The following is a 10,622-nucleotide window of genomic DNA, read 5'->3' on the forward strand; positions in this document are numbered from 1 at the left end:
CAGTTATTGACGACTATGGAAGAGTTCACGCATACTATCAGTATGAAATTCTGGAAAGATAACGGTTCATCCAAAAAGAGGATGATTTGGGGATTACGGGGAGGATGTGCAGCTCGTAGATGGAAGCATCCTATAATATCTGGCTGCCGGAGAGACGTATACTAACTTTAGATGAAATAAGGTCACTCCCAAGGGAGAGGTACAGTAAAAAGCTCTCTCCACGGCAAGTATCAGCACAAACTCATCGGAACTATCGTGAAAGAACAAAGTTGCTGCCACGAACATGTACTCTTTTGGGGTAATCAAGTGGCCTCGAGAGGAGCTAGAACTTCCTCTTTGCAGCATTATGTTTCCTACTTTGAATTGTACCATTATTGAAATCCATTTTGTATTATAAGTTATTCGCATTTTTGTGGAGCTAACCTGTTATCGCTCTTTTGAGATGTAATGAGGTATTTGAGTAACCTGAATGTTTGACCAATAGAGTATATTACTCCATTTTGACATATTATTGCAGTTTCATTTTTAACTTAAAAAAAATTGAATTCATATAACATTTTTACTTTTGTAGTTTCCCTGGTGATGACAACGAAATTTTCGAAATATTGGAACAAATGTCCTAAGAGATTCCTTTTGCATGCTGCGTACCAGTAATTCAGTGATTCTGTTTCTAACTAATCAGCAAATACTACCATTTACTCTAATTCACAGGTATGGGGTTTTATCAACACATCACTACAGTACATGGAGCTGAAGTAGTGACAAAACTAAAATTATGGTCGAGAACAAAAATGAAATTATCCAAAGAATACAACAGACGATGCTTCCTAATTAAGGGTCGTTCTACAGGAATTATAACTAAACACCTTCAGCATACAATCGGCCACATAGATCGACTACTTCAAAGAGAAGACGTGGTATTTAGTAATGAATCAAGAAGGTTTTGTGTACGATTAGAGACAAAACTTCTCGAGTACCAAATTAATTTGAATCATAAATAAATAAATTTCAGAAAACAAATTGACTAGACTCGAAAATAAGGTTATATCAAGCATTTATGAACTCTTTACTGAATTTTCCTCAAGAGAACAATATGTATACCTAAAACTTACAAAATTAAAGCATCATATATAAAAGAAAGATTGACAACCTAACAAAGTTTCATCTCAACAACAGTTGAATATTGAACCTGAATGGATAAAATATATTTCAAATGTCAATGTTCTCTCAGATATTTTGAAATATCCATCTGTAATATTGAAAAATAATATATTTTTGAAATGATAGCTTTTCTATTTGAAAATACTGTTTTTTTATTTCAAAAATAAAATTCACAAACGAACTTTTGCACGAACTATGGGTACAAAAATAAGTCACAATCCAGTAGCATATGTGATGGATTACATTCCAGACATTGTAATTGAAGTTCTACCTTTTGAAGTAATTTTCATTAAAAATAGTATATTGATGAAATTACTTTGAGTCTGCCAGGTGAATACACTGAAGAGATAGTAGAAACTTTTCAAAGCTACAATCCATATATACAGTTCACGATACAATGTGAAAACAACGAACACAGGGTGTCATTACCAAACACTAAATTTATTCGTACTCCAACGAATATGATTATAATCGACTGATACAGAAAACTCATTCACTCGAGGAGATATATGAATTACCTGTCGTACCACAGGCTGTGAACTTAGTTAAACAAATGAAACAACGCGTTCTAAACATTTCTCACAGTGATTTCCATGACACAAATTTGAGAGTATTATATGACCTATTTCTGCAAAATTATCATTCTTCTACTTCACTACAAAAGACCCTGTTCAGTTCTACAGACAATTACAATTACTAACAAAATAATTGCAATAACAATAATTCATCACAATTGCATACTAATGAACAAGTGAATCTGAGTTGAATTGATATTTTTTACACCTCTTGTCCTCTTCCCTTTCAGAGAAATAACTCCTAGAATTAGCCAGAATTTTCGTAACGTTTGATAATATTAAAGTTACAAATGAAACAGTTTCAACTATTGGATTCGGTCTTTACCAAAACAAAAAGTTAAACTCCAAAACGTTCAGACTTCTTTTGTGTATAACATGCTGTAAGTGCAATATAGAATATATTGAACAAATGACAAGATTACACAGGGAAAGAATAACTTCTCTCAAAAGTGATTGTAGATTAAGACCAGAAAGATATGCTTTCAGTCATAAGTAAATATAGCAGACAATTTTATGGACTTCAATGTCACAAACATATTAGCAACTAAGCATAATAAATACAAAATAATCTTTCTAGAGATGGCCTGAATCTCACAATCACTTCCATTCATGAATAAGATAACTGATATAAGTCATCTGAATGAAATTTATTCTCACCTTTTGCATCTGGATTCATAAGCTATATTTCAACGTTAGTATAATCATTATTCAAGGTCAAGAATTACAACACTTCCGGTTATTTGTTTACTCAAAAAAATAGGTATCCAGTTCTCGAGTGATTAATCCATAAAATTCAAAAGTTTCATTGAACAGATGAATAAACTCTCAAATTGCAGATTTTTAACGTATTGCATGCACCTTTAAATTCAAATACGGGATACAAATGTATATTATGTTTATGAACAACAACAAAAACTGTTTCACAAAATACATGTCATTCAGACAATGCTAAATTTCAACACTCCCAATCTATATGGTGCTTATCTTTTTCATCCCCGTGACTTCTGAATTTCCATGTTAATTCTGCACCATTAATATTTTTGAGTAGGTATTTAATGCTTTCGTTAAGGAATCTTCACCATTCAAATTTTCATAATAGATGTAAACATTTAATCATATTGTGCTTTTTAGCACAATAAACGTTAATAGTCGGGGTCACGGGTGAGGTTTGAATTTTCATCAGCTCAAAACTGAATTTTAGGAAGAAAAGATAATACATTTTTAGCTCCATTACTCCATATGATCTTTTTAAGAAAATCTGGATCTTCCTAACTTTTTATCAGCAACCATTCACAAAACCCAATTCGATGATACAAATCTGTGTCTCTCAGATGATGTACCAGATAATATTTGAACAGTTTTCATTGATGCTTTTTCGAAATGCGGTGAGCGGTTCCAAGAACATATTTCCATATCTTCATTATCCATTATCCCGCTCCTACGCATACCCTGAAGCTGCTGAATTCCATTCAGAAGAGAGTTATCCGCCTGATTGGAAACACGAACATCATTTGCAACTTTTATAGTCTGAAATTTTGAAGAAAGGTTGGAGATTTGTATCTCTTTTATAGATGCTTTCACGGGAGGTGTTCAAGTGACTTGGCACATTCGATTCTACCAAGAGCAGTGCATATCAGAAATACACGACGGAATGTAGCTGTTCATTATCTTGGCACATTTGATTCCACTAAGAGCAGTGCATATCGGAAATACACGACTGACTATAGCTGCTCATTGTCTTGTGGTTCAACTAAGTACACTTCGAACTCCATTGTTTAGTATTTGCTTTTATATGAAATGAACTTCCTGAGGAGGTTTTTATAAATGAATGTAATCTCCAGCGATGCAAATCCAACGAGAATCTCTACTTTCGCACAGGCACCGCTCCTAGAGCGCCTTAAAGATTTTCTTGTAGTCCTTGTGTAAATACAAGCTGGTTAAAGAAAAAACAGATTTTAAACAATTTTTCTATTCGTCTTTATTTGAACTCTGAAGTATACCCAAATGAGCATTGTTATCTGGATTTTGACAAAAAATTATATTTATTAGCCTACTATGCATATGAAAACTTCCAACGTAGCTACTATGATAAAGCTATGCTGGATATTTACTGCTTCTGCAGTAGTCCACTATTCATTATCGATTGCTCCCACAACCAGAATCTTTGAGACGTTTAAAGTCAATTTTCCAGCGCACACCAAAGTATATGCACCCATACTTCATTCTGTTTTGTCTTATGATGCTCTTAATGGCTCTGTTCAAACTGGAATATGATAATATTGATTTTGATTTTGATAAATAAAGCACGCAATAATTCTGCTCGAATTGAATTATGATAAGATTGACATGTGGATGATGATATTGATAAATAAAATAATCGATAATTTTTCTGCCTCCTGTTCATTATCCCAATAGAAATACGCAAATATGGGTTCAACATGGTTTTATCAATAAGACATATTATTCATACAACATATTTCAATTATTCACAAAGTCAATATTAAGACCTAGTCTTCCTCCCTCTCCTACATGCCTACTGTCTCCTATTAGTTAGAATCCCATGATTTCAATTGATTTTCTATATGATATTCTGAGGAGTATATGTCAGAGAAGATAGGCTCAATTCAGCCAAATTTTCAGTTCCATACAAATCATTATGACGAAGTGCCAAATCAAGCTCATAATTCTCGCTGTATTTCCAGAATTTTCGCACCTCTTCAACATCAAAACATACACTCAAATCATAATTTGATGAATGTAACTCATCAAAACTCAGATCAGCTAACTCTCACGCCGCCGTTTTTATTGCAGAACCCAAATCCACTGCTTCCGGACAATATTTGACAACCTTTATGTTCATGAATTCATTTCGCGAATAATGTTTTGTGTGAATACCTCTGTGATATGTTTTGAAAGCCATGATTTGGAAGAAGTATTACTTTCCTCGTCCAAGAAACATACCATAATAGATTTACCATATCTTGTAAATGGCATATAGACATTTTTTATTTTATTACCATTAGTGATAACTATGCTCCGAAATTTTGATGCGGAGTTGAAAACGAATGTTTTTACTTGAAATCGTCCGGTACACTTTGAGAGTAAAAGTGATTCTAGTATGGCGTTCAGTAACTGATATGGTGAAAATCTTGACGTAAACTGTACCTATTATTCCTGAGAAAGAAAAGTTTCGGCTTTCTACTACTCCATCTTAGTACAAAATATGTGAGAAACTTTCAAAGTAAGCTCTTTCGAAACCACTACTTTCATATAAACATTGAATTACATGAAAGAAAAAAATAGTTTCGAAGCAACTAGAGTAGGAGATTTGAGCCGGTTCTAAGCCTCCTCCCACCACTATGACGTATTAATTGCTTTTTTATTGGTTGTTGTTTGGTGAAGTCAAGGTGATGTGACCTTGAAGGGTGTGATGTATGGATCGTTCAGAAATTTTTTCCCGGTTCTAATCCTCCCCCCACCAATATGACGTGTTATTTGCTTTTTTTTGTTGTGCAGTGAAGTCAAGGCGTTGTGACCTTGAAGTGTCTGGTGCATGGATCGTTCAGATTTTTTTTTTCATATGAGATTTTGTGTGTGTATGTGTGTGTGTGTAAGAGAATGCACGGTACAGGGTTTCATCATGTGCTTGTTTGTCTATGTACAAACATACGTCTGCATACTTCGAAGATCCTCCAAGTAATGAATGCTCCATCGGTGTGAGGGCACCAAGTTAGTAGTGGAGTGACGTCACAGCAATAACCGTTCAACGGCTAGAGAGCGACATGTTCACTCCACGACGTGTGGTAGAGTAATGCGTATTCATCGGTCTGCTCTCACCTCCCTCGATGTAGTGAAGGATGTGACGTAACGCCCCAGACTCGCCATCAATGGTGACACGCAGGCGGGCGAGGACTGTGCTAACGTCTGTCCTCTCCGAGAGCGCAACGACAATTGCTTGTTCGTATCGCTCTCGAAGCAGTGAATGATGTGACGTAACGCATCACCCTACCCTCGCTATTGATGGTGACACGCAGGCGGGCGAGGACTTCTGCCCTCTCCGAGAGCGCAACGACCACTGCTTGCTCGTGCCGGCAACTGTTATCGCATCAAATTGGGAGATGGGCTTGGCTGTGACGTCAGGCATCTCTAGTGGATAGCAACTAGCAATGTGAACCTTTCACGGTTTCATGGTGGGGATGACTCGCACTGTTTAATATGAAAGAAATGCCTGGCACACTATGAAATCAGTAGACGAATATATCTGCAGCAGTTAGCAATTGGTAGAGTGTTATTCAGTTCGTAATAGAAGGAAGACGGTGAGTGTATTTGTCTGTTGGAAATTGTTTATATTTTCATATATATTATCATCATGTCCGTTTCAAAAGTAGACTTGAATAAAATTAATAATTTGATTGTACAGGAGGTTGAAATACTAGAGCAAAAGGCCTTATCATCATTGCCAATTGATGAAGTGTACATAATTAAAAATATGTCAACTTATTCTACACGATTTGGTAAATCAATTTTATTAACTTTGCAAGATGTGAGCAATGATAAATTATTTAAAACATGGCTATCAAAACGTATTTCGTTGCAATTCAGTGATGACGATATATCTTGTATCAACTCATCAGGTGGTAAATATACGATGGTGTATTTAGGACAGAGCCAACAAAGTTTTGCTGGCATGAAAACGCGATCTCTAGTTAAATTCAATATGATTGAATAATAATTGTAATAATTTATAGCGAATTTCTTTAGGTCATAGCTTACAAAGTTTTTTGGTGTGAAAACGCTAACTCTAGTCAAATTCAATATGATTGAATAATAATAGTAATTATAATGAATTTCTTATTGTTTTATTAATATTCATATATTAGATGATAATTATATGGAAATATAAACATTACTAAATTAGTTGAATACATCCACTTTGTAACTACAAGTAAAATGGGAATGTGAGTATTATATCACTGAAAAATTGGAGGTTGCTTATTGTTTTTTTTATTCGATTTCAGTTCCACCATTTAAAGATGTGGATGCAGTACGCAAGTCAAGATTGGGTCGATGTTGTAGATCTCAAATCATCGGTTCAACATTTGTCGTCTAAATTGAAGGTGTTGGGTGATGGAGCCGAACATGCAAGCAATTATGATATGAGTGTATGCTATGATGAAAAACAAATCGAATTATGCCTTCGTGATGCTGAGAAGTATTGGAGTGGTGCAGAAGTTTGTAACAAATTTTTGGATAATGAATTGGAATCGTGGCAACTTTGTGAGGTTATGATTGAACTGAACCTAAGAAGATTCCTGCATAGCCTCCAACCATACTTGCCAGAATGGATTATTCATCACTTTGAATTGAATGATGAAAATCGAGAGGAAATTGAAGATGGTCGCGAAAATGATAATTATGAGGAAGAAGTTATTTTAGATAGTCTGTATGTTCCTGTAAATCATAAATAATGTCAAATAAAAAACTTTGTATTATTTTCATGTTTTATTTATTTAAATCTCATGAAATACAATAGAAAATGATTACAAAACAATAAATATGATATAAAATACAATACATGATATAAGTCAGTTACAAATAAAAAAAAGATCATAAAACAGTATATGATAGAGTGAAAAAAAGTGTCAATATCTGCTATGAACTGAACCATCCAATGCATTGTATGTTAAACCTGTATCATGCAAAATTAATGCATATACTTTAGTGTTGTCTGGAAACTTGGTCTTCCTCGTCTCAAACTCAATCTTTATATCAATAGTTGATGATTTTGTTGCATTCGGTTGATGGTTTATCGAAATTCAAATTCCAACGCTCATATGGATAAACTTCAGAATTCAAGTATACTCGAATACTATTGATATCAGCAGTTGTGAATTTTGTATTATCCTGTGTTCTATCTTCAGATGTGGTAGTACTTTGGAATGCGATGATGACAAAACGAGGAGTTTCCAATGCATTAGTTGTTTTGATGGCCCATATGTCTGAAGAAGTCCCACGTAATGATGGTAGTTCATAGAGGTCCCACATACGATACGCCAACTTGATTTTGGCATTCAGACCGCTTTTGTTTATTCTACTCAAAAGTTTGAGCTTGTGTTTATCATCTGGTACAATATGTCTTACTTTCCATTCGATTTTATTTATTTCCAAATCAGCATCAACCTCACCTATATACGAGTTTTTGAATGATCGAGCGATAATCAAAATCAATTCCTGTTTGGCATTCAAGATACTTTTGTTGTAATCTTCAGCAAAACCCATCAAATATTTCAGTGGTAGTTTTCCACTAAAAATATGACTGTTTGTATCCAAGATATCTTGCTTCAATTGTGAAAGTCCCCAACCAGATGTCAATAATGTGTTAGCATGAGATTGTCCAAATGATATCATGGTTTTCATTGTAGATGTTATCCCAGGTTTTCTAACAACAGCCACTTGTTCACCACCCATTTCATAACGAATTTCGTCAAAGAGAAATGCAATTCCATTATTCGAGAGATAGCATGTTTTCGCTACATCTTTGGGGGTGAATTTACCTTCTATGTAAATGAAGCTGTCGGCAATATCTAGTATAACATCTTGATTATTGATTGCAATTCTGATTTCATCCGAATTCCTGAATAGCGGTGATCCATAGGGCTTATATGTGTGCTCATGTAAACTTATGAGAGAATGATCGAGCACTGGTTCATTGAATATATTCAACTTTTCACTGTTTGTTTCGAGCACCATTGTTATTTTCTCACTTTCAATCCAATCGATTTCAAAAATTCAAGATCACTCACAGACAGAGCGTTATGTGCTAACTGTTTAGCATACACTTGTGGAATGAGCTTCTTTTTATGCACACTTTTCTTTTTATGCACACCTTTCTTTTTGATAGTGCAACTCGTTTGGGATTGTTCAATGCGATTTTGTCTATTGTAAATGAAACCCATAACAACAGTTATTCGATTTTCTTCGATTCCAAAATAATGAAAATCTCTTCTTCACTTCCAAAATCGATAAGGTTATTTTTTTCATCCAAAATACGCACTGTAATGTTGTGAATCAATTGACGACCTTCTGGACTGACAGGCATATATATAATACTGTGTGGTTCTTTAGTAAGATTGTAGCCAGGTTCAACATCAATATCGAATGAGAAAAGAATGTGAGATTCTTCACCATTTATATATGAACCTGATATTATATTGCAATCTAAGCGGATAAGTCTCACAGTTGTAATGTTTATTGGTAATGATGATTCATGTATCTGATTTGGTGGAAATATTCCATGAGCGAACCCCATCATTTCTGCTATAGAATTTGGATGTGTCAGATCAATTTCATATTTGGATCGCATTTCACATTTGAATGTATTATTATTGGCGTGTAGATAGAAAATATCATCTGCAACGACATCATTTGGTTTTTTATCATGAAACAATCTGAACATGATATGTTTCTGTATGACGGCATTGATCTCTTCTATTTCGCAAGCACCACATGGAATTTCAATTGTCAACTTTTGGGGTATCGATGAGTTGTCATTACTGATTCTAAAACTAACTAAGTTATTAGCTTCAGTTATACTATTGATTGTATTGCATCCATAGAATCCCAAAAGTCCTAATCCATAACGACTGTTCCTATCCAATTCAATTGGTGGAAAAAAATCCGCACTCAAGACACTTGTCCCGACAGCTTGTAGCTCGAACTTTCGTGACATGACTGATGAATATTTTGAAACACATTTCAATTTATTATTGTACACAGCAACAGCACATTTGAGACAATTTACACTTTTTGGAAGGTGTTGTATTGTAATAAGTATCATTTTTATTGATACCAATATTCACATCCTCTATATTACAAATACAACACATAGATTTTCGAGGTATAGGACCATCATTAACATCCGAATCTGAATTTTGATCGTGGTGGTGCTCATAACAATATCTATGTTTCATTATATCGATGTCATCTTGCAGATGCTTAGGCAACTTTTCCCAAACATATGCAATCTCATGTGCAACACATGCAAGTATCACTTCCTTAGGCATATTTGCAAGCATCACTTTATCCATTTTTTTCAAGGTACCATATTTTGAAAACATTCTTAGTGAAAACCCCATTCCCTTGATAGCCTCCCGATCCAGTTTTGGTGTTGAATCCATTTTTATTTGGAAAATTATTTAGAGAGAATCTGCAAGCACAAGTGACCACAGAGAACTGTACTAAATTTCTGTTGTCGATCATAGTTATATTTGATTTTTACATTCGAACATTTTCGAAAGAATCGAGTCAATTCCAATGGTGGGGGTAGATCTCCAAAACTATCGAAATATGTGACTTCTTTCCCACATTTTTTATATGCCACCCAATGTGTTCCTGGTCCACTTATTCCATCTAAATCAACAATAGCTGTCTCGTTTTGTTTTGGACCTGGAGATGGTAATCTATCACGCATAAAAACACCACGAAAATGTGGAATTTTCATTTTTTGTGCATGATAACTGAGATCGAGATCAGTAAGAGGCCTCTGAGTTAGGGGTTCAATCAGTTTTTTGTTTTGTTTGTGGCTTTGTATGGTTTTAAATATAGTCTTAAACCTTTACGGTATGGTTTGAGATATATTCCACTTCCGCGTTTGCCTAATGCTACAGCCTCCATGGTTTTATTGTGACGATTGGCTTCCATTAAAGCCGCTCTGCTGGCTTTTGCCGAATTCACGGCCTTGGCAATACCAGCAGCGGCTCCCGCCAAACTTCCTAGTGCGGATAGTCCAGCAAAAATTGGTATCAATGGTAAAAGTCCACCGATCTTGGGAACAGGAATTATGCGTGGTGTGCGGATTTTCTTCTTTCCACCGGCAGCTTTAAGGTA

Source organism: Leptinotarsa decemlineata, unplaced genomic scaffold (assembly GCF_025532065.1).
Source record: "Leptinotarsa decemlineata unplaced genomic scaffold, Ldec_3_MD MMD2_tig00003902_RagTag_RagTag, whole genome shotgun sequence".
NCBI classification, from domain to species: Eukaryota; Metazoa; Arthropoda; class Insecta; order Coleoptera; family Chrysomelidae; genus Leptinotarsa; species Leptinotarsa decemlineata.